The 25,261-nt window shown below is 49.8% G+C and overlaps 1 pseudogene; it reads right to left on the reverse strand.

The window, feature by feature from the left end:
• On the reverse strand, positions 1 to 23,362 carry LOC115639622 (annotated as a pseudogene).
• Between the last annotated feature and the right edge of the window lie 1,899 nt (positions 23,363 to 25,261).

A 25,261-nucleotide genomic window follows, 5' to 3' on the forward strand; every position in this document is an offset into this window, starting at 1 on the left:
CAGTATACAGAGCTTTATTTGCAGTAAGACAGTGAAATACAGAATAAGTTTTTCAGTCAGTTTGTCTCAAGGGTCATGGCCCGCATAGAACTTGGACAGAAAGTCCTTGGGTCGTGGGGTTTCTGTCTCATGGAAAAACCTCATGATGTGTGTCCGCTGGTTCCATACACGAGTAGTTTCCTGTAGTTCCATTTTCCCCTTTATAACCAGTATGTCAATCACTCTGGGATCTGTGACATGGGCATTCTTCATGAACATCTCCTGCACCTTATCACGCCCCTGTTTCACTGAGATGTCCAACTGGTATAGATGTACGGCATTGGGCACCTCCCGGTACCAGGCGTGGTAGAGCTCCCGCACCTGCCGCTTCACCTCGCCCAGGTCCCGGCTGAAGATTGTCTTCACCACCGCGCCCGCCGCCTTCGCCACCTTCCCCGCCCTGGCGCTAGTGAGTTTTCCTCTTGCTCACTAGGCACTGGACAGAGACCTACCAAACTCATTGCACGCAGAGGCCAGATGCCTGTGGGTTTGTCTATACTGCAGTGACAGGCAGCTCATGCAGATATATCCGAGCTGGTGAGCTCAGGTTATGGGAGCAGGAACCCTGGGTAATAACTCAGGGGCCTACCCCGCACTGAAGCATGTGCTGCTGCAGCTTCACTGCTCCAGGGCCTGAGCTAGCTAGATTAAAGCCAGCTCGGGGACGTCGACATGCATTAGCCGCTGTGATTGTCAGATGCTCCAGGCTGGGTCCGATCTGAACCAGCAAGCGGGCCAGCTCAGCACCTTGCTCCCTAGAACTAACCAGCCTGCTTACATGGCCAGCTGTTAGAATGGGCTCTTTATACAATAGGGAGGCGCTGCTGAGGGGGAAGGCAGCCCCTGCCAAATATGTATCCGAAGCACATTCCTTTGCTAGCTCAGGACTGGAGCGTGCTGCCTCTTTGTCCTGCCCTAGGAGGATTCAGTGCCAGGGAACAGCAAACCTCACACAATGGAGGCATTAATCACGCAGGGTAATAAAGCCCTTGGGGCCTGGCTTTCCAAAGGGCTCGGTCCGTGGGGTGCCCGGTGCTTGGGAATCTGGAACAATCTGGAGAACCGATTCCCTGCTGCTCCACTGAAGCCATGTGGGGCTGGAAGCACTCGGTATGTCAGAGATCAGGCCTTTGGACCATGTGACTCGCACGTGACCCGCAGCTGAATAAATCGCCCCCACCCCAGGGCCGGCTCCAGCTTTTTTGCCACCCCAAGCGGAGAAGGAAAAAAAAACCCAAAAAACCTCAATTGAGCTGCCACCGAAGTGCCGCTGAAGAGGAAGAGAGGGAGTGAAGGACCTGCCGCCGAAGACCCGGACGTGCCACCCCAATAACGGCAGGAGTGCCGCCCCTTTCTATAGCTGCCCCAGGCACCTGCTTCCTTCGCTGGTGCCTGGAACCGGCCCTGCCCCACCCAGACCCTCAGCTCATGCCCAGAAATCCCATTCACGCGTGTGGTGCAAGGAAGGGGTGAAAGCCAGACCTGCAGCTCACTCCTTAGACTGCATTTCACTGCAGTGTCTCCCAGCAAAGCCGAACACTGGCAGACTCCAGAGCGCAGTCAGCAGTCCCCTCCAAGACGGCTAAATTCAAGCAGTCTAAGGAACCAGAGAGACTTATAGGGTCTGAATCCAGCAGCCTCAACACCGAATCCCCGTGATGTTTGCTCCAGCCAAACCTTCTCCTTTACCCCGAAGGGACACCAGGCACACCCTCTGCAGGACCAGCACCCGGAGGCTGGGCTGTACCAGGCAATCAGTGAAAGAGGAAGAAAAGAGGCCACGAGATTCTGCAATAACTTCACACACAGCCAGGCTACTGGTGTGACTGTCCTGTGACCAAGGCAGTAACAAGCAGGGAGGAGTGAGCACCAGGCTGCCATTCTGCCCCCCCGCAGGGCCGCCGAGGGGGTGGGGGGCAAGAGGGGCAATTTGCCCCAGGCCCCGGGCTCTGCAGGGGCCCCCACGAGAGTTTTTCGGGGCCCCTGGAGCGGGGTCCCTCACTTGCTCTGGGGGGCCCGGAAAACTCTTGCGGGGCCGGGCCCCGGAGCTTCTTCCGCTCCCAGTCTTCGCCGGCGGGGGGGTCCTTCCGCTCCAGGGCAGAAGGACCCCCCGCCAGTGAATTACCGCCAAAGCGGGACCTGCTGCCGAAGTGCAACCCGGTCTTCGGCGGTAATTCGGCGGCGGGGGGCCCTTCCATTCTGGGACCCAGTGCCGAAGTGCCCCGAAGACCCGCGGCGGGGGCCCCCCGCCGCCGAACAGGGCCAGCTCTAGACATTTCGCCGTGCAGGGGGCGCCCTGCCGCTTGCTGGTCCCGTGGCTCCGGTGGACCTCCGGCAGGAACGCCTGCGGATGCTCCACTGGAGCCGCGGGACCAGCAGACCCTCCGCAGGAACGCCTGCAGGAGGTCCACCGGAGCCACCTGCCGCCGACGGCCCCAGGAATCCTCTGGGCGGCCCTGCCCCCCAGTGCAATCTGAGTTGCAAGAGCCCTGTCCTGGTTCTGACTAGGAGGCCCTTCCACCCAGATTTACATTCAGAAGCTGAAAGGAATGCACCGTGCCTGTCCTAGAGCCACACCTCCCTGGGCTGTGCTGCACTGTCCGGAGTGGTTCTGCCAACCAATGTTCACTCTCGCTTTTCCCATGCGCATGTGGAAGGAATTCTGTTATGTGCACCAATATGGAGGTGGGGTGGTGGGGCCAAGGGCTTCAGTGTGTGGGAACGGGCTCCAGGGCTGTGTGCGCGCATGGGGGGAGGGACAGGCACAGGGAGTGGGAGGCGATAATGTGGACTTCAAATCAGTTGCCGGCTTCACAGGAATCATTTGATGATGCAACCAGACCATTCGGTGTCAGGAGCGGGGGGCTCAGGATGGGTCGGGGCTTCCCACTGGCACCAAAGTATTATGGTACTTGGAACTCTCTAAAGAAACAAAAGAGATAGATAGATAGATAGATAGATAGATAGATAGATAGATAGATAGATAGATAGATAGATAGATAGATAGATAGATGCGTATTGGGATGGACAGTTGATAGCCCAAGTCTAGGGTTTGGGCTTGGGCTCACAGCTTAAAGAAAATAAACAAAAGGCCATGGGGGAAAGGCGAGAGAGATAGAAGAGACAGAGAAGAACAGGGTAGGGGAGACACAAAGGGAAAGATGCAACCTATTCACAGGGTCCTGCCATAAACACAATGACTACAAACATGGTTCCTGCCAACCCTGAATCTGTCCCTTGGGAAGAGTTGGGGGCAACTAAACCCCTCCCCTGGACGGGATCCGGCCCCTGGTTGGAAGCATAGGGTGACCAGATGTCCTGATACGGGGCATTGTCTTACATAGGCAACATTACCCCACCTTAAAAAAGAAGTGTCCTGGCTTTTCAAATTTGCTATCTGAGTGCTACTGGCACCCCAGACTGGCAGCGGACTGAGCCACTCAGCCCGCCGCTGGCCCGCTCAGCCTGCTGCCGGCTGAGTAAATGGAGCCTCAGACCGGCAGCGGGCTGAGCAGGACCAGCGTTTGGACCCCAGACCGGCAGCGGGCTGAGCAGGGTTGGTGGCTGGAACCCCAGACAACGATCCCAGGGAAGGATCACACTAATTTGATAAGATCTGCATTTTAATTTTATTTTAAATGAAGCTTGTTAAATATTTTAAAAACCTTATTTACTTTAAACACAACTGTTAAGATAAGTTCCTGTCTGCATCCTAAAACTTGCCCATACCGGTATTGCCCTGGCCTCTTCTTTTGTCATTCAGCGTTAAACGCATTCTAAACTATATGCATTTCCTTACCTTTTGGGGGCGAAGCCAGACTTTTAGGCACCTGCTCCCCTACTTGGTGTAAACTTTGCTTGTACCAATCAGAAACGAACACACACAGTTTTTGGGCCTCGTCCCCTATGACACTTCTGTTAGGTAATAAAGCAAGTCCTCACTCACCTCTCCAACACCCAAGGTCGTGCGGAGTTGGAATTTGGGCCCACAATTCTGTCAGAGACCAGACACCAAATGCGTTGATCAACGGGCTCACACTACCCCAAAAGCTTTAGAATAAGTGTGGCCCCTTTATTAGGGGTGAGCATCAATATTTATACACAGAAGTAAACAAAGTGATTAATAAAAGATAATGGTCATGCATAATCAATCAAGATTTTACAGGAAGAGCAAGTTTAACAAGTAAATGCATAGAGATAAAGGCTAATGGCTACTTGAGGAAGGGGGTGTCATGAGTAGTTTGCAGGTCAGTGCTTTGTTCAAAAAAAGGTTCAGAAAGGATTATGCAGAGACGGCCAGTCTGGGTGTTTTTTGGCTCCAAAGTTCACCAAAAGTTTAGACCCAACATTCCTCCATTTGTAGCTTTGAGATAACTATTAATCAAAAAGCTACACCCTATTTCAAGATCTCAAGGGCCGCTTGGCAATTTCAGCCTGGGCCAATTCGAAGAGAGTAAGGCTTTTAGTTGAAGTGGGAAAAGAATAAACTGACTTACATGAGTTTATGAGGGAGGGGACACACTGAATACAGCAACACAGTATTATAAGGACTACCATGGCCCCAACAACACCCACCAAGAGGTTTTTAACCCACTCAAATCCGGGCAGCCAATTCCATAAGGCTCCCCACCAATCATAAGGTGGCTGGCCAGAGGAGTAGTTTTTAGCCATTTCCCTTAGGTGTTTGGTACGTTGAAAAGTGTCAGAGTAGGTGTCATTTACAAAAACACAGCATTCTTCATTTATGAGGGCGCAAGTTCCTCCCTGGGCTGCTAACATCATATCTAAAGCCATTCTGTTTTGCAAAGCCAACTGGCGCAGCTGGGACATTTCCCCGGCCTGGTTCTCAAATAGGGTTGCAGTTTCATTGGTCAAAGATTCTAATAGTCCCTGTAGACGGATGATAGCACCCTTCAAGCTAGTGTGACCAGCCCACCGCTGCCAGGACAAACCATCACGGAGATTAATATTTCTGTCAGTTTCACGGATGTTACGAACGTGGGGAAAATGAGGGGGAGTGAGGGAGATCCGAGAAGGCGGTGCTAGCCATGCCAAATAACATGACCCTGCCCAATCAGGGGAGAGAAAATAATAAGCCTTGGGCCCGCACACCCAGTATGTTCCATATAATGCGTTTTGGGTATTCCATTTCTCAAAGTAGGAGGTAACCCACCACCCGTTGTACCACTGTTCCCCTGGTAACGCAGAGGGGTCGTTGTGTGAACTGCAGAGGCACAATTTGGTAGTGTTGTCCTCAAAGGGCAGTGTAGTACTGCTTGAGCAGTTGTAGAAGGCAATTGGGTATCCTTTAACAATTAGTTGGACACCTTCGAGATCTGAGCAGGGCTTTTTAAAAACTGACTCTGAAAACCTGCCCCTCCATGAAAAAGTTGAAAAGGTTGGATCGGGGTGAGGGATCCACATATGGGATAAGTGGGATGCGCAAGGCTTGAAGCCAAGATTTTTACTAAAGGCGGTGCCATTAAAATATATGTTGCATTTACTTGTTCCCACAAAAGTTGACCCTTTTTCTTTAACAAAACACAGTGATCCTGTTTGATTGGTTACCCTGAGATATTTGTTAATTGGCACTTCTGTTTTGTCCCATGTAAGATTGGGTTGGACTGGATCTTTTATTCTAGTCGGTGGCATCCAAGTCATATTAGCAGTGGTTAGGGGAATGGGTGTGAAGGGGAGTCCCTGTGCTGCATTTACTGGAAATTGAGTACATACCCAGCAATCACTTCTATTTCCTAAAATACGAGTTTTAACCTCGTGGGAATATCTAATAAAAGCATTATCTTCATAAGCAGAAAATAAACTGAAAAAGCATAAAAAACATACAGTTGTCAGAATAAAGGGTCCTCTCATTTTTTTCGAGTTAATTTAAGTCTAATGTCTGAGAGAGGTAAGCTGGTCCACTGGTCGAAGGCAGTGTCCTCAGTGGTGACAAGAGCTGCTGGTCCGTCACTGTGGTCCACTACGGCTGGCTTGACGTGGGAGTGGTGGATCCAAGATTTGCGTCCTTCCAGGAACACTGCAGTCTGGGTTGTCAAAAGAACCTGGTGGGGTCCAGTAAACCTTGGCTGGAGGGTGTCGTCACGAACGAACTTTTTGGCCCAGACGAAGTCCCCTGGTTGGAACGGGTGGATTTGTTCCTCCAGCGGCACGGTCTGGGAAAACTGCGAGGCTTTCCAAAGGGTACGGAGGCGAGCCTGTAGGGAGAGAAACTGACACGCAGTCATATGATCCCCTCCCAATAGTGAAACATCAGCACGTGGTAGCGCCCCGCCTTTGAAAGGGGGGTGTCCATAGAGCAATTCAAAGGGGGATAATCCCAATGCGCGGGTTGGGCGAGTACGAAGGTGAAACAGGACCAAGGGAAGTACCTGAGGCCACTTTAATCCTGTTTCCTGACAGTATTTAGCCAATGTAAACTTAAGTTCCCTATTCATACGCTCAACTTTCCCGCTAGACTGGGGGTGGTAGGGTGTATGAAAGGAGTGTGAAATGCCCAGTCCTTGTTCTAAATGGCCAAGGACATGACCAGTAAAGTGAGGTCCGCGATCTGAGTCGAGCACAAGAGGGATGCCAAAACGGGGTACAATATCTCTAAGGAGAATCTTCGCCACTGTGGCAGCAGTACAATTAGCAGTAGGAAAAGCTTCGACCCAGGAAGTCAGAGGGCAAACCAAAACAAGGAGGTGCTTTTTCCCAAAAGCCTTTGGCATATCTACAAAATCAATTTGAAGATGTTGAAATGGAGCAGCAGGCGGAGGTCTTCCACCCTTAATTTTGTTAAGAGGTGGAGCAGGTCCATTACGCTGACATGTGCTGCATGCTTTCACTATTGATAGGCAATAGGGTTGAATGCCTGGAGCATACCAAAAGCGAGCGATAGTGTCCACGAGGGCGTGCGTGCCGTAGTGACCCCCTTTATCATGGTGCCAGCGAACTGCCACAGGGTATGTGGAGCGAGGGAGGCAGGCTCGGCCATCTGGCATAAGCCAGGTCCCTTTGACCAGAGTGGCCCCGAGGCTTTCCCATGATTTTAGTTCAGCAGCGGGTACTGGTACGGGGTGCGGTGGAGTAAAGGAGGAGGTTGCAATAGCCAATGTGGGCATGGCTAAAGGTAAGGTGGCAGCCTTCTTGGCGGAGGCGTCAGCCAGGGCATTCCCACGGGTAACGGGGCTGCTATCTTTAGTATGGGCCCGGCAGTGAACTACAGCCAGGACAGAGGGTTTTTGGAGGGCGTCCAAAAGCTTGTGGATGAGGGGGAGGTGCTGAATGGGTTTACCGGCAGCTGTCTGGAAACCTCGAAACTTCCAGAGGTGGATATGACAATGCACAACTCCAAAAGCATATTTGCTATCAGTAAAAATGGTAACGGTCTTACCAGCGGCCAACTGGCAAGCTCGGGCCAGGGCATAGAGTTCAGCGGCTTGGGCTCCCCAGTTGCCTGGCAGTGAGGCGGCCTCTTGAATGTCCCATTCAGAGGTGACAGCATAACCAGTGAAACGCTTGCCATCAACATAGAAGGAGCTTCCGTCCGAGAAGAGGATGCAATCGGGGTTGTCCAGTGGCACGTCAAACAGGTTGTCTCTTATCTGTAAGATGCTGTAAACTACTTCCACACAGTCGTGCTGGTCCTGGGGGACTGGCAGGTCAGGAAGCAAGGTAGCTGGATTAAGGGGTCCACACCTTTCAAAAATTAGGTTAGTGTCTTCTAAGAGTTCGGCCTCTAGCTGTTGCTGACGATGGGCCGAAAAGACTTGGGTTGTGCCCCTACGCAGAAGGGCTGACAAGGCATGAGAGGTCCAAACCGTGGTAAAATGACCCAGGGTTAGGCTCTTTGCCTTTGTGATCAGCAGGGCAGCTGCTGCCAGAGTCCGGGTGCAGGATGGGGTTCCCTGAGCGACAGGGTCGATTTGCTGAGAGTAAAAAGCAAGCGGGAAATGGTGGGGCCCGCTCAGCTGGGTAAGGACACCACTAGCAATTCCGCCCCTCTCGTGGACAAAAAGGTGAAAGGGTTTGCTGTAATTGGGGGGGCGGAGAGACATGGAGGAGGCCACACTGTCCTTGAGTAACTGAAAGGCTTGAATAGTGTCCGGGGACCACTGCAAAGGGTCAGGAGCAAGGTTAGCAGTGAGTCGGTGGAGCGGTTTGCTTAACTCCCCGCAGGACGGCAACCAGGGGCGACAGAAGCCAATTAATCCTAAGAAACCTCGAAGTTGTTTCTTGGTGTTCGGTAGAGGGCAGTTTTGAATAGTCTTTATGCGGGCTGGGTCCATCTGTCTTCCTTCTGGGGTTAACAGGAAGCCCAGATATCGGACCTTCTGTGAGTCCCACTGAATCTTTTTAGGGTCTACCTTGTGGCCTCTGGTGTGTAGGTATAATAAAAGTGCCTTACCATCGATGCGGAGGGCAGCTTCTTCGCGATTACCTAATAGGATGTCATCTACGTATAGGACCAATGTGGATCCCTGTGGACTGGTGAAACCTTCCAAGTCGTGGCGGAGGCACTGGCTGAAAATCGTGGGGCTGTCTCTGTAGCCTTGAGGAAGTCGTTGCCAGACATAACTTTGTCCCTCCCAGGTGAAACCAAAGAGATACTGAGAGTCTGGGTGCACAGGAATGCTGAAAAAAGCTGATTTTAAGTCAATAACAGTGAACCACTCAGCATCCCAGGGGATTTGGCTGATGATAGTAGCTGGGTCAGGAACTACTGCATGAAGAGGGACCACATACTGATTAACAACTCGTAGATCCTGTACAAAGCGCCAACGAACAGGGTCTCCATCCTTTTTAGGAGGCTTTTTGACAGGCAGTATAGGGGTGTTACAGGGAGTGCGCTGAGGGCGGACTAGCTTTTGTGCAATGAATCCCTCAATAATGGGGCGGATGCCCTCCCGGGCTTCCAGCGACAGGGGGTATTGAGGGACTGACGGGGGGGTTAAGGAAGGCTTTACCTGAATCCTTACGGGCTCTGCCGAAAGGAGCAGGCCAACATCAGTGTCAGAAATTCCCCACAGGGTTGAAGGCAAGTCAGTGAGGTCAGGGGAGAGAGAGAGAGGTGTTTCCCAATTACCCTGAGTAGGGGCCGAATCTCCTAACACTGTCATCAATAATCCTACCCCTTCAGGAGTGCAGGTTAAAGTAGCCTCAAGCTTACAGAGTAAATCCCGGCACATCAAAGGGATCGGACAAGCTGGGGAAAAAAGAAAACGGTGAGAAAAACATTTATCAGCATAAATAACATTCAAAGGCAAAGTGAGTCCCAGAGACTGTGGGTTGCCCTCCACCCCAGTCGCAGTTTTAACCTCAGAGGATAGCCAGGGAGAGGGGGCATGATTTAAAAGAGAGAAAGTAGCCCCAGTATCAATGAGGAAAGAGACAGGCAGTCCCTGGACTGAAAGGGTTAAACGAGGCTCTTTGCTGGGAGGGCAGAAAGTGAGAAAGGAGCCGGCTAAAGACATTAAGGAAATAAGACCATCACATTGTTTGCCTTCGCCCCCGGGGTACCGTCATTGAGGAGGCTGAGTTTGCTGCGGCTGCTGCTGTTTCCCGTAGTTGATCCAGGCCTGGGGGATGGGCTGAGCTGGTGGTGCAGGGGTGTATTCCTCACTTGTATAAGCATCTGCGGATGCAACCAGACCCTCTGGGCGTCCCCAGGGGCATTCACGTTTAAAGTGACCAGGCTGTCCGCACTGAAAACAATTTCCTGATGGCTGGGGTCGCCAGGACCCTCTTCCCCGGGCACCCTGGAATCCCCTGCCACGGCCACGGCCTTTGCCTCGAACACCACCGTGAAAAGCTAAAGCCATCAGCTTATATTCTTCCTTTTTCTCTTTCTTTTTACTACTTTCCCTTTCTTTCTCCCAGGCAAAATCAGCTACTTCCAACACTGAAGTGACTGACTCACCTCCCCAACCAGGGCGAAACTTTAAGAAGTAATCCCTTACAGGGGGCACCGACTGATTCACAAAAAATGAAATAAGAGTAGGGTGGTCTGCTTCTCTCTCAGGATCCATCTGAGTGAACATTCGGGCCCCCTCCAATAGCCTCGACCAGAACTTTCTGGGCGGCTCATCAGATTCCTGCCGAATCTGCATGAACTTAGCCTGATTAGGCGAGCGGCAAGCCATTTCCTTGAGTCTCTCTAACAATCGCTCTCTATCTGTTCGCAGCTGAGTCAGCCTTAGCTGAGTCCAGTCTAGGGGATTCCAGCCAGCGGCCAGATCCCGCCTATCCATCCAAGTAAGATTAGCTGCATTGCTATCTCCCCATGTCCTTTCTGCCATCCACAATCTACTACGTTCTTCTCCGGTCAAAACTCTACTTAACAACTGATCCACATCCGTATAAGTAGGATTATAACTTAAAAACAATCTTTCTAGAAGTTCTATGATCTTTCGGGGATTTTCCCCAAAAGACCCTGACAACTGTCCCCACTCTTTCAAATCCCATTCTAGCCATCCTTTATATTCCACAATACTAGCATGTTGCAATCGTCCATCATTGCCCATATAAGGTTGATCGTGCACCTGTAAAGGCATCTCTATAACCATACTTTTATTATTCGCAAGAGATTTGACGGAGACATCCTCTGGGCTATCCTCGGGGGGGGGCATGCACCCTGCTGTACCTGCTTGGACCTAAGCCTAGTAACTACTCCTCCCGAGGTTTGCCCCTCCAATTCCTCCTCATCCTTCTGCACAAATTCCAATCTGGGATCCTGCAGATTCCCCTCTGCTACAAGGAGAGAGCTCCCCTGCGGAGGAATAGGGGCAGGTGCAGAGGGGACCAGCTGACGAGTCAAAACACGCCGTGGTCTACACCCTTCATCGAAATAACCTGGAGGGGGTTCACTCTCGGGAGAGTACCTGACTGCCATAATTTTTAAAGATTTCCACAGCTCTGCTGCTGTGTCCCAACAAAACCAGTAACATAACTGTCCCGGATGGTCTTTTTCGATCTGGCTCTTTACTCCTCTTAAGGCAGCCTGTTCGAAAGAGCCATACGAAGGCCACCTCATCTCCGAGTCGGCCAATACCGCGGTATACCCAGTCCAATTCCTTACACATAGTGTGTACAACTTCTTCCTAGACATTCCTGTCTGTACTGGGAGTTTCCCTTCGTTCCATAACTTATTTACAATCCCCAACGGACTCTCAAGAGGCACGCTAGTCCCTTGACCCATGGTGTCTGACAGGAGCCCTCCAACTGGCGTTTACCCTGCTGTCCAATACACGACCCCTCAATATTGAATTGGCTAGGAGAAATCTCCTGTGGCGCCTTGCCAATTCATATATGAGTGGTCTGACCACTGGACAGAGGTACCGCACCAGAAGGAATCCCGGACGAGCCCCCAAATTGTTAGGTAATAAAGCAAGTCCTCACTCACCTCTCCAACACCCAAGGTCGTGCGGAGTTGGAATTTGGGCCCACAATTCTGTCAGAGACCAGACACCAAATGCGTTGATCAACGGGCTCACACTACCCCAAAAGCTTTAGAATAAGTGTGGCCCCTTTATTAGGGGTGAGCATCAATATTTATACACAGAAGTAAACAAAGTGATTAATAAAAGATAATGGTCATGCATAATCAATCAAGATTTTACAGGAAGAGCAAGTTTAACAAGTAAATGCATAGAGATAAAGGCTAATGGCTACTTGAGGAAGGGGGTGTCATGAGTAGTTTGCAGGTCAGTGCTTTGTTCAAAAAAAGGTTCAGAAAGGATTATGCAGAGACGGCCAGTCTGGGTGTTTTTTGGCTCCAAAGTTCACCAAAAGTTTAGACCCAACACTTCTATGATGTCATAGTGGGTATTTTAGGCTGGTCTGCCATGTGCAGGCAGAAGAGGAGAAAGAAAAACGAATCCTGTGTACCTTGTGCACACCCGTAACCGAGCCTGATCACCTCGACCCCTCTCTCAGCTCACGTGTTTTAAACAGAGTTTCTACGTTTGCTGGTCGTTATGAGTTGGTTTGTATTCGTAAGTATTGGTTATTACTAAATGCTGCATCTGTGTTTATAAATATTGTTTACTGCATCTTTGTTTATAAATATTGTTTGATAGTAAATACTTTAGCCATTGTATGTTTTAAGTTCCATTAACCCTATTTGCTAATCATACGCTGCTCCCCTACCCCTTGTAACTATCCCCAATAAAACTTTAAATTAATTAATTTTAGTTGTGTGCGTGCCTGCAGTTTGCATCGTGACCCATACCCTCCTTGCATCCCTTACCTATACAGTCCATTGCCACGTGCAGCCTGGTAAATAACAGGTCTGCATTTTTCTTTTGCCCCTAAAAGTAGGTGGCAATCTACAACAACAACAGTTTATTTATATAATATAGACAGAGAGAGAGACAGAGAGAGAGAGACCTTCTACAAATGTTAAGGCACGGGAAACCTTAAATTACAGTGAATTTGGCACACTACTTCTGAAAGGTTGCCGACTCCTGGGCTAATGCATCTGGGGCCTGATTTGCAGAGGTGCAGGTCATGTACACTCTGGCTTCTGCTGTGGGTGCTTAGCACATTTCAAATCTGGCTCATACACACGGATGCTGCATCATGGTTCCCCGCTCTCTGCAACTCCATCTACCTGGCTTGTTGTGTTTTGTCACCCACTTTCAGTTTATAACACTGCAACAGAGACCCTGGCACAGGGCATTGCCTGGGCATTAATAAACAGCTGGCATTCCTCAGGGGCACCTTCCAATGATCCCCATAGCTAACTACCCTGATCATCTGCTGTTATTGCACTCACAGTGGGTCCAAACAGTGTGGCTGGAAGCAGTCCCTCTTATCTCAGCCCTGAGGAATTTTATCAGCTAACTTTCCTGAAACCGGGGGTGGGGGTGGGATGTGGAAAAAAACTCCAAAAAATACCCAAAGTACTTAGCAACCTGAGACACAGTCTGCCTGGAAAGACAACACCTTAGAGAGGGGCAGGTGAAGACAACTATTTTTCTTCATCACCACCAATATTCATAAGCTCTAACTGCCTGTTTCTTTTCTGCACCAGTTCACCCTGGACCTGAACTCTGAGGCAAACTCCACTGGAAACATGAAGGTGCCACCAGCGGGTCAATCTCTCTGGAAACGACACCAACGCCAGGGGGAAGGCCTGGGCAGCGGCAGCTGTTGCTATTGTTTGTAGGGAAGGTTTAACCTTCTGTCCTGATGGGCTTGAACTGATAGGATTGTCCTCCCCACAGCCTTTCCTTGACAGCGGCCCTGTCACCTGGCTGGTTGGTCATAGAAGACGACAGCTGTTCTCCACCTTCCAGCTCACCCAGCTGCAGACTGAGTCCACAGTCAGACCTTAGCTGGAGGGGAAAGAGCAGGCAAATGGGAGGTTACCAAGTCTCCGGTGAGCTCGAGCCGCTGGCTCCAAGCCTTTAAAACGATAAGAGAAGCTGCCTTCGCAGCAAGCACGTGGGTGTAAGAAATGCTGTGCCTTGGGCAGACTGGCAGCTGCATGCACGTGCCCACTGCATGGACAGGCTGGTGCCTTTGAGCTATTCACTGGGACTAGGGGAACAGGTAAAGATAAAGGTCAAGAATCTCTGCCATAAATGCATGTGTGTATGGCGGTGGTCCTGGTGTGGGGCATGTCCCCATAGCGGGGCACAGAGGAATGTTGGGGGGGAGGTGTCAGGGCCCGGGCCAGCCCCCACAGGGGGAATGGGGAGGGAGCGCCATCCAACCCCACTCCAATCCTAGCTCTGCTCTGGCTCTGCCACTAGCCTTGGGCCCCTGGCCACGGCTGCCAGCCCCCACCACAGACCAGCTGCAACTCTGCTCCCAGCACCAGGCCCCACCCCAGCACTGGCCTCTGGCTGTGGCCTCAACCCTGCCCCCAGCCTCGGCTCTGCTCTCAGTCCCAGCCTCAGCCCCCTTGCCCCTGTCCCCATACCTCTCCAGAGCTGTGGCCCCACTCCCAGCCCCTGGGGTGTGCAGACAGAAGTAAGGAGGGGGACGAGGACAACCCTGAAAAGTATGGTGACCACTGGTGTAAGTGATGGGGAGAATGAGTGTGTTTTCATGCGAGACAGGATAAGAGAGAGGCAACGGCTGTGGTGCATCCTAGAGAACGGATATACTGGGTGTGTGTGGCAGAGAGAATGGAGTGCGTGTGTGTAGGTGTGTCTCTGCACAGATCTTTGTAGCAAGAGGCAGCTGGTGCATGCTGGGACACAGGAAACGCATCACTTCCTTATGCTGCACACTGCCTGCTGCCTGACAAACCCACTCAGCCCTTTCCAGAGCCATACTGATCCCAGTCGCTTCACACTAACAGCCCCTACTTCCCAGCCATCCATAAAGGTGCAGGCCAGAGGGGGAGATAACGGGGGGAAACAATGGCAGAGGCAGCAGCTCCTGCAAACCACCTTGGTCCACATAGCAAAGATCATCACGACCCAAGAGCAAATCAGGATATGTCGACACTGATTCCGATGGCCTGTAAAGTACATACGCTGCACGCCCCCTCGCCTGGTACAAATAGCAATGTAGACAGGGAAGCACTGCTTAAGTACATAAAGACATGTCTGAACCCATTGGCTATGTACCCTACACAGCTCTCTCTACGCCCAAGCAGCACCTCCCCATCAGTGTCCTTGCTGCTGGAGCCTGTCCCCGCTGCAGGGAAAGGCTCTGGACTTGGGGAAAGGCTCTGGCAGAGGGAGGCAGCGGGGAAAGACTCCTGGCAGCTCCCTGCAGCTGGAGCCTTTCCCCGCAGCCTCCTCACTGCCAGAGCTTTTCACTGCTGTGCATAGCTACAGCGTGGTGCAGACACAGCTGGCTTTTCACTGCGGCATGTAGCTGCATATACCCTACAACAGGGGTGGGCAGACTACAGCCCGCGGGCCATATCTGGCCCATGGGACCATCCTGCCCAGCCCCTGAGCTCCTGGCCTGGGAGGCTAGCCCTGGCCCCTCCCCTGCTGTCCCCCCGCATCCTCAGCTCGCTCGCTCGCTCTGCAGCTGGCACAGTGCTCCAGGTGGCAGGGCTGTGAGCTCCCGGGGCAGCGCAGCTGCAGAGCCGGCCTGACCCGGTGCTCTGAGCTGCGTGGTGGCGGCAGCAGTGGTGGTGTGGCCTGGCTCCAGCTGAGCGGTTCGGCTGCAGTGCCGCCAGCCACCGGTGCTCCTGGCAGCATGGTAAGGGGGCAGGGAGCAGGGGGAGTTGGATAGAGGGCAGGAGAGTTCGGGGGGGTGATCAGGGGGCGGAAGTGTGGATGGTGGTGGTGGTGAACCAGGGGGTTGAATGGGAGCAGGGGTCTTCGGGGGGGCAGTCAGGAGGGGGGGGGGGTTGGATGGGGCGGCAGAGGTTCCAGGTGCAGTTAGGGGACAGGGAGAAGGGGTGGTTGGATAGGGCAGGGGACCCAAAGGTGCTGTCAGGGAACAGGGTGGGTTGGATGAGGCAGGAGTCCCAGGAGGGTTGGGGGGGGGGCAGATAGGAGGTGGGGGCTGGGCCACGACCCCCTCCCCTAACCGGCCCTCCATACAATTTATGAAACCCGATGCGGCCCTCGAGCCAAAAAGTTTGTCCGCCCCTGCCCTACAAGCTGCTGCCAGTGGTGTGCAGTGTGGACATGCCATCTCACAGCTGATCGGGGGCAGCATTTCGAGGACGGGACCTTCCGTCTCACAGCTGATCCTTGACCAGTCTCCATCCTGCACCCACTGGGTAAACAGAGGATCCCTGGGGTTGTCTGCTGGTGCCTCAGCAATGCTAGGCTGCCCAGACTCTCCTAGTACTTTTCAATAGCTCTGTGCCCTTGAGTCTGGGAAATTCAGCTCCCAACCTGCCATAAACAGTCCAGAAGCTGGGAATGGGCAACAGGGGATAGATACCTTGATGATTCCCTGTTCTGTTCATTCCTGCTGGAGCACTTGGTTTCGGCCACTGTCGGTAGAAAGGACACTGAGCTAGATGGACCTTTGGTCTAACCCAGTCTGGCCATTCTTATGTCCAACCAATACGGCATCTCATATACCTGCAGGGACCACGTCCCCGGGGTAAGGTTTTACACACATGCACACTCCACTACACTCGTTCACGCTGGGTACCTCTGGGATTCTCTCTGATAGAGAGTTTGCTTACTGAAGATGAAACACAACCTATCCCTTCTGAGTACAGAACCCAGGCGTCCTGACCCCCAGTCGTTTGCTCTAACCACAGAACCCCACACGCAGTTCCAGAGCAAGGCACAGAACCCAGGAGTTCTAAGGCCCAGTGCCCTGCTCCAACCTCTAGACCACATTCCCTTCCCAGCGCTGGGAACAGAACCCCGCAGCCACAACTCTCCTTGTTCTAACACAGTGGGTTTCAACCCCTAGCCCAACCAGCACACAGCTGCGGCCCACGTGACATCCTCAGAGCCATACAGGCAGCATATATAGTGTGTGGATTTGGCCCACATAACACAGAGAGCTGCGTATGAAGCCCACAATGGTAAATAGGTTGAGAACCACTGCTCTAACAGCATTGCCTCTGCTTTTAATAGTAACACTTTGCATTCATATGGCACTTCAGGTCAAAGGAGCTCAAAGCACCCTCATAAGGGTGTGGCGACTTCCAGCTACATCGCAAATACCACAGGAATAATCTTTCTTCCCTTATTTCTGTATGCAGTCCCAAATGAAACCAGGATCCCTGTGAGAAAATTAAAACAAGATACTAAAAAAGTTTCCCAATTTTTTAATTGAATCTTGAAAAAAAATTAGGGCTGCCCAGAGGATTCAGGGGGCCTGGGGTAAAGCAATTTCGGGGGCCTCTTTCATTTAAAAAAGTTGCAAAACTATAGAATATTATATTCTCGTGGGGGCCCCTGCGGGGCCTGGGGCAAATTGCTTCATTTGCCCTCTCCCCTCCCCCAGGCAGACCTTAAAAAAATTAGGGAAGTGGGTCTGGTTGAAGATTTGGGGGAAGAAAGCTGGGATGGTTCTTTTATGATCCAAACCTCCGCCCATCCCTGCTCTTGACTGGGGTAAATGGGTGATTAGGAGTACCACTGTCCTCCTGGGCCTTGATGCGGGTTGTCGTGGGAGCCCTATACTACGCAAGGATTTAGGCAATAAACATCCTGTGTTTATTTCTCCTGACTCATTGATTTGTGCTTGCTTGAATCAAGCTGGGAGCCTTTCATATCTCAAATATTCCTTAGTTCCTGGTTGAGTTGGTACAGAATAAGCTCTTCTCTGTGTAATTGAAAACAGTGGCTAACAAACCACGCCGCACACACACTCCAGAAACTCCCCTCACTATTATGATTCACCCACCATCTCCATTCCAAGTGTTTTGCCAAAATATTTGACGTTACTGCAGCAACGGGGCTGAAAATCCCGAGGCCGGGGCTTGGTGTGGTGGAAGCTTTCTGGCAGTGTTTCACTGGCTGGATCTCATTTTGAACTGTGAATCACTTTGCATGGAGGAAGTGACTCCCCCGTGTGTGGCATTTACCGAGCCAGGCACCAGGGTGATAGCAAATAAAGCGCACTCGCCTCCTGCCAGCATCTTGTAAAGAGTGGAACTGCTTGGAAGGTAATGCAGAAAATAGTTCTCTCTCTTTAAACCCGGGTGACATTTCTTACTGGGTTCAGAGGCAAACACATTTTTCCAGATATTAACAAGGATATTGCAGCTCTCTCTGATGATGCACAGGACAAAGGTCTCTTTCAGAAAGACAGATGTTCACGGTGCATTATCTCAATTGAAAATATACTTGAGATTACACAGGAAGTCAGTAACAAAGCTAGAAATAGAACCCAGGAGTCCTGGTTTGTTGTTCATCTATTTTAACCACAACTTTTTGGGTGTGTTTCTAGCCTCTGCACATTATTATTATTATCTGAGTCATGGCAGTGTTTAGCATTGTGCGAGATGCTGTTCAAACCCATAACCAAAAGGTGGTCCCTGCCCCAAAAAGATTGCAATCTTAGACAAGATGAGACACAACATGTGGATACAACAAACCGTTGTGAGGAGAGCACAAGGCAAGGATGAGCTGATTGACTACATGATAAGTAGCAATGACAGCAGACCAGCTGACTACCAGTTGGGACAAGAGGGTCTGCAGGATTCCGAGCATTTTTGCAAATCTTGCCACTTCGTTTAAGTGCCTAAATGAGAGCAGAGCTCACTGGAAAATCTGGTCTCAATTGTGAAGGCTTTTGAAAGTCAAGCTTGAAGTGACTTATTCACTAACCAGGGGTCAAGGGGTTTTGCTTGTGTGGTCTAGGGTGCCAGAAAATAAAACACCGTGCACTTCCTGGCAAGATCAGCTTTCTCAACCAGCTACATGCACCACTCAGGCTGGCCTTGTGGCTGAACTACAAGATGAGGAATCAAGGGATTCAGGTTAAATTGCCAACTATACCAGCAAGATGCAAAGCAGCTGAGAATCCAGCCCTGCAAATTAACTGGATTTATTTTGCCTGAGCATGCGCCAAGGAATCCCACGGAGCCAGCAGGATACATCTTAAACGTATTTGAATAAAATACAGGCCTTTGAAATAATTTATTTTACATTGGATTTGACTTATTGGTCTTGTTTTGCAATATTTGTCAAAAAAGGAAAGTTGTGAGAGAGGCCAGGAGCCTGGGGGGAAATTTGCCAGCTCCACAGGTGAGCTACTCTGGCTGAGATGGGTGTAGTGTGTGTGCATCTGTAATGTGGGCTACTAGCTGAGGCGTGTGTGTTTGTGTGTAAACTATGGTCTACTCGCTGTGGTATGTACCGTACCTGTGTGATCTGGGCTACAAAATGAAGTTTGTGTGTCTGTATATAATAGGGGCTACAAGATTATGATTTGTGTGCGTGTGGAATACAAACTGAGGTTTGCATGTGTATGTTGGGTGGGCTACTGGATGAGTTTTGTGTGTGTGCATGTGTTGCTAGCATAGTCATCATACTGTTACTGGGTAATAAACCACTCTCTGTCGTTTGCTGAACAACTGTAACCTGGTTACTGATTGCATTTGGTTGAAAAGCAAAGCAAAAAAAATCTTTCCAATGAATAAGCCCCTGATTCATTTCTGCCAAACAATAAACCACAAAGGGCTGCAGAGATGAAATCATGGCTCCATGCAGACAGCCAAGCACTGAAGGAGGAGGGGAATTGGGTTTGCTCCAGAAGAGTGGGTGGGGTTTTGTCAGCCCTGCAGAACTGGGTTCTCTCTGTGATTCCCTCCAGCGTTGTTAGCATGCAGGAAATGTGGCCAGATGGACTTTGACATAGTGGGCCAAATCCATCCCTAGGGTAAACCAGTGGAGTTGAGTCAGTGATTAATCTGATCCAGAGAAAAGCCTTTGGCTAGGGTTGAAATAATTCTACAGCCTCTGCCTTCTCTTCCTCTTAAAGGGTGGAGGCAGGCTGGGGGCCAAGCAGGGGAGTCCAAAGGTGGATCCTGAGAAGATACCTCTCATGGGCCAATGCCAAGATTGGCCTCCCTAGCTCTGGGAGTTGAATTCCAGCCCTGAGTAAGGTGTGTACTCTGAAAACAAATGATCTAGGAGGCATGTTCCACTCAAGTAGTTTCATGTTCAACCTTTGGCGCAAACTCCCTTTCCAAGAGAATCCAGTCTATTCATACTCCCACACTACCCTACTGATTTTGCTGTAGCCCAGTGCCGCACTGGCAGATTAAACAAGGTGTACACTGAAAATTCCAAGCACATTCCTAGATGAAACAGGCAACACCCTCTACCAAAATGCCAGAGATTTGCTAGGGAATCATACCCTCTATTTTGGTATCCCATCTCTGCAAATGGCCAATCCTTTTTGCTACTGAAGAAGGCCACCCTCCCGCCGCATACCCCTCAGGGTCTTTGTGATTAATTGTACAGTGTTATCTCTGACAGGGCCCAGGGAAATTTCTTTCCTACTCCCTCCAGACAGAGATCAGTTTGTAGTTCTCTGCAGCACAGGATTATATTCAATAATTTAGGGCCTGACCCTGCTGCCCTGGAAGCCAATGGGAGTTTTGCAATTGACATCCATGGGAGATTTACCAGGCCCTTGTCCTGGGTAGCATTAGCTGCAAATGCAGTTAGCATGACAAATTTTTATTAGTAGTCCATGTATCCAGGGCGGTATTAAAGCACCAAATGCAATGAGCATTCATGTTCACTAAATGTATTGCTTCCAATTTCAATTCCCTGTCCCAAGGGAGCATGGCCTAGCCCTAGTGATTAAGGCACAGAACAGGCAGTCAGAAGAACTGGCATCTATTTCTGGCTCTGTAGCTCCTTGTGATAGGGGAATTATCTTTTTTATGTGGCAATCAGTAAAACTATCCTTCTCTTTGCTCTGCTTCACTTAAACGTCTTTCAGGGAGAGTAGCATATGAGGGAAAGAAGGTTTAAGGACGAGTGCATAGTGAGGAGGCAACACCATTTACAGGCTGCAGAGGAAACTGCTCGTATACCTAGTAATGGCCAGCTAGGAAGGCACTGCAATAAATTCTCTGCAAGGTTCACTGGAATTGACAACTTTTTTCTTGTTCACAGAACTGCAAGTAAATGCCAACAGCAGGGTTTTTAATTATTCATCACTGCTGCAATACTGTCTATGTCTGCGGTATTCGGTCATATTTTTAAGCAATAGACAGAGTATATTCTTGCCATCAGCAGAGGTAATGTTAACAGATCTCCTGCCAGAATCTGGGTATGCACAATGTCTAGTCAAACTGTCTCCGTTTACTGGAATGCTGCTGCAGTCTTTTCAGAAACCAAGACGTGTTTTGTCCTGGGACTCCCTCTTGTGTTAAAAAGGCTTAATAACCAGAGAGACTCCCAGCTCCTCATAGACTCATAGACTCATAGACTCTAGGACTGGAAGGGACCTCGAGAGGTCATCGAGTCCAGTCCCCTGCCCTCATGGCAGGACCAAATACTGTCTAGACCATCCCTGATAGACATTTATCTAACCTACTCTTAAATATCTCCAGCGATGGAGATTCCACAACTTCCCTAGGCAATCTATTCCAGTGTTTAACTACCCTGACAGTTAGGAACTTTTTCCTAATGTCCAACCTAAATCTCCCTTGCTGCAGTTTAAGCCCATTGTTTCTTGTTCTATCATTAGAGGCTAAGGTGAACAAGTTTTCTCCCTCCTCCTGATGACACCCTTTTAGATACCTGAAAACTGCTATCAGGTCCCCTCTCAGTCTTCTCTTTTCCAAACTAAACAAACCCAATTCCTTCAGCCTTCCTTCATAGGTCATGTTCTCAAGACCTTTAATCATTCTTGTTGCTCTTCTCTGGACCCTCTCCAATTTCTCCACATCTTTCTTGAAATGCGGTGCCCAGAACTGGACACAATACTCCAGTTGAGGCCTAACCAGCGCAGAGTAAAGCGGAAGAATGACTTCTCGTGTCTTGTTTACAACACACCTGTTTATGCATCCCAGAATCACGTTTGCTTTTTTTGCAACAGTATCACACTGTTGACTCATATTAAGCTTGTGGTCCACTATGACCCCTAGATCTCTTTCTGCCATACTCCTTCCTAGACAGTCTCTTCCCATTCTGTATGTGTGAAACTGATTGTTCCTTCCTAAGTGGAGCACTTTGCATTTATCTTTATTGAACTTCATCCTGTTTACCTCAGACCATTTCTCCAACTTGTCCAGATCATTTTGAATTTTGACCCTGTCCTCCAAAGCAGTTGCAATCCCTCCCAGTTTGGTATCATCCGCAAACTTAATAAGCGTACTTTCTATGCCAACATCTAAATCGTTGATGAAGATATTGAACAGAACCGGCCCCAAAACAGACCCCTGCGGAACCCCACTTGTTATACCTTTCCAGCAGGATTGGGAGCCATTAACAACTACTCTCTGAGTACGGTTATCCAGCCAGTTATGCACCCACCTTATAGTAGCCCCATCTAAATTGTACTTTCCTAGCTTATCTATAAGAATATCATGCGAGACCGTATCAAATGCCTTACTAAAGTCTAGGTATATCACATCCACCGCTTCTCCCTTATCCACAAGGCTCGTTATCCTATCAAAGAACGCTATCAGATTGGTTTGACACGATTTGTTCTTTACAAATCCATGCTGGCTATTCCCTATTAACTTACCACCTTCCAAGTGTTTGCAGATGATGCCTTTGATTACCTGCTCCATTATCTTCCCTGGCACAGAAGTTAAACTAACAGGTCTGTAGTTTCCTGGGTTGTTTTTATTTCCCTTTTTATAGATGGGCACTATATTTGCCCCCTTCCAGTCTTCTGGAATCTCCCCCGTCTCCCATGATTTCCCAAAGATAATAGCTAGAGGCTCAGATACCTCTTCTATTAACTCCTTGAGTATTCTAGGATGCATTTCATCAGGCCCTGGTGACTTGCAGGCATCTAACTTTTCTAAGTGATTTTTTACTTGCTCTTTCGTTATTTTCTCTTCTAAACCTACCCTCTTCTCGTAAGCATTCACTATACTAGACATTCCTTCAGACTTCTCAGTGAAGACCGAAACAAAGAAGTCATTAAGCATCTCTGCCATTTCCAAGTCTCCCGTTACTGTTCCCCCCTCCTCATTGAGCAGTGGGCCTACCCTGTCCTTAGTCTTCCTCTTGCTTCTAATGTATTGATAAAAAGTCTTCTTGTTTCCCTTTATTCCCATAGCTAGTTTGAGCTCATTTTGTGCCTTTGCTTGTCTAATCTTGCCTCTGCATTCCTGTGTTATTTGCCTATATTCATCCTTCGTGATCTGACCTAGTTTCCATTTTTTATATGACGCCTTTTTATTTTGTAGGTCACGCAAGATCTCAAGGGTAAGCCAAGGTGGTCTTTTGCCACATTTGCTATCTTTCCTAACCATCGGAATAACTTGCTTTTGGGCCCTTTTGGGCCCTCCTCTGTATTTCTACAGCAATTCTCCTCCTGAAGCACTTTATAAGGTTAAATCGCTGTGAGATAAGATTCAGGGAACATTTTGCCTATTACTGAGGTGCTTCTTGAGTAGAACATGCCAGCTGTCCAACAGCACAAAGCAGTATCACATTGATGCACCAAAAAAAGAGCTGTATGTTGTGGAGCATCATTCTGAGCTGTTAGACACCGAGTTCCACCCTAGAGGTGGCTGCAGTTCAGGGCCATCAATTTGCCTGATGGGGAAATCTTAAATTGGACTCAATATCAGTCAAATTCAGAGACCCATATGTTATATTTAGTGCAAGTTTCTCCCCCCGCCTTTTTTTGCATTGACTTTAAGGCAGTTTTAAAAATCCCTGATTCTTGTGAAAGAGGCTATTGATAGTGTCCATTTCAAGGGGGTTTCTTACCTTTCAGAATCCATCTCGCACGAAGTCATGGGGAGACCATTTCACAGCAGTTACGGGATGGTAAAATCGTCCTGCCAAGCAGTCTTCTGTGATGTGGCACTGGGTAAGAAGTCAGTGCGGATGGGTACAATTTTAAAACCTCACCCTTCCATTTTCTTTTTATTTTGTCCATTTAAATTAGTCAGAGTAATTACCAGAGCCCACATTCCCCCAGACATTTATAAAGCTGAATCTTCTTCTGGGAAATATTGGCTGTATGACCAAAACGTGGCTTTCAAATAAATCCTCTCCTCTCAAAGGCATTCAATGAAAATGCAAGTCCTACACATAAAAAAAGCTTTGGCAATGGGCACTTAATAGGGTCTCATATACTTCACTGCCCACCCTGTGGTCACTTTTACATGATATTAGGTGGACAAAGGTCTCCTGTATACAGAATATAGGACCTCATAGGCTATATGTCAATGAGTAGGGTGACCATATTTCCCACAGAGAAAACAGGACACCACCAGCTGTTTGCCCAAAGGCTTCCTCCCATACTGTTGCTGGCTGGAACCCCTCTTCACAGCGAGGTTGTTGTCGGGTCACTGGAACCCTGCTTCTCCCCCCAGCCCTGCCTCACCCTACAGGGGGCTGGCATCTCCGCTCACGCCCTCTACACTGCACTTTTTTTTTCCTCCCAAAAAGTGGGCATTTGTCCTGTTCGCTCTTGCCCACTGATCAAGTCAGCAAGAGCAAAGGGGACAAATGCCTCCTTTTGGGAAAAAAAAAGTCAGGATAGCTGGGACAGGGCTGAAAAAAGGGAGTGTGTCCAGGCCAAAACGGGACGTATGGTCACCATATCAATGAGACCTATATGGCATAGAGGTGTATGGGGCTATGTGGCTGCTGGGGACTATATGGGACAATAGACAGGCCAAGGGACTATATAAGGACTATATGGACCCTGGAAGAGTTGTGTAGGGTTCTATAGGGGACCTAGAGAACTATACAGGCTTGATGGGCATGAGGGGGCTATATGGGAGTTGAGGATAATTATATGGGGCTGTATAGACTCTGGGAGGGGCTATAAGGGATTTGTGGGGTGTCCATGGTCCTTGAGCAGAGACATAGATATAGTTAAAGCAGCAAAGAATCCTGTGGCACCTTATAGACTAACAGACGTTTTGGAGCATGAGCTTTCGTGGGTGAATACCCACTTCCTCAGATGCATGACATGCATCTGAGGAAGTGGGTATTCACCCACAAAAGCTCATGCTCCAAAACGTCTGTTAGTCTATAAGGTGCCACAGGATTCTTTGCTGCTTTTACAGATCCAGACTAACACGGCTACCCTCTGATAATAGATATAGTTGTTGATATAGATGGGACTTGAAGACCCCATGGGAGTGGGAAGGGTTCTATAGGCACTAGGAAGCTATATGGGACCTGGGGAGGGCTCTATGGGTGCTAGGGAGCTATATGAACTTAGGGAGAAAGGGCTCTGTGGGCGCTAGGGAGCTATATGGGAACTAGGGAGGGAGGGCTATGTGGGCACTAGGGGGCTATATGGACCTGGAGAGGGAAGGCTGTATGCAGCTATGAAGGACCTGGGGGGGAGGGAGGGCTCTATGGGCACTAGGAAGCTATATGGACCTGGGGAGGGAGGGCTCTATGGAGCTATATGGATCTGGAGAGGGAAGGCTGTATGGAGCTATGTAGGACCTGGGGGGGGAGGGAGGGAAGGCTCTATGGAGCTATGCTGGACCTGGGGGGCGGGGGAGGAAGGGAGGGCTCTATGGCCGCTAGGGAGCTATACGGACCCGTGGAGAGAAGGCTCTAGGAGCTATGTAGGACCGGGGGGGGGGGAGGGAAGGCTTTATGGAGCTATGCTGGACCTGGGGGGGAGGGAGGGAGGGCTCTATGGGCGCTAG

The sequence above is a fragment of the Gopherus evgoodei genome, chromosome 24, assembly GCF_007399415.2.
Source record: "Gopherus evgoodei ecotype Sinaloan lineage chromosome 24, rGopEvg1_v1.p, whole genome shotgun sequence".
Classification (NCBI taxonomy): Eukaryota; Metazoa; Chordata; order Testudines; family Testudinidae; genus Gopherus; species Gopherus evgoodei.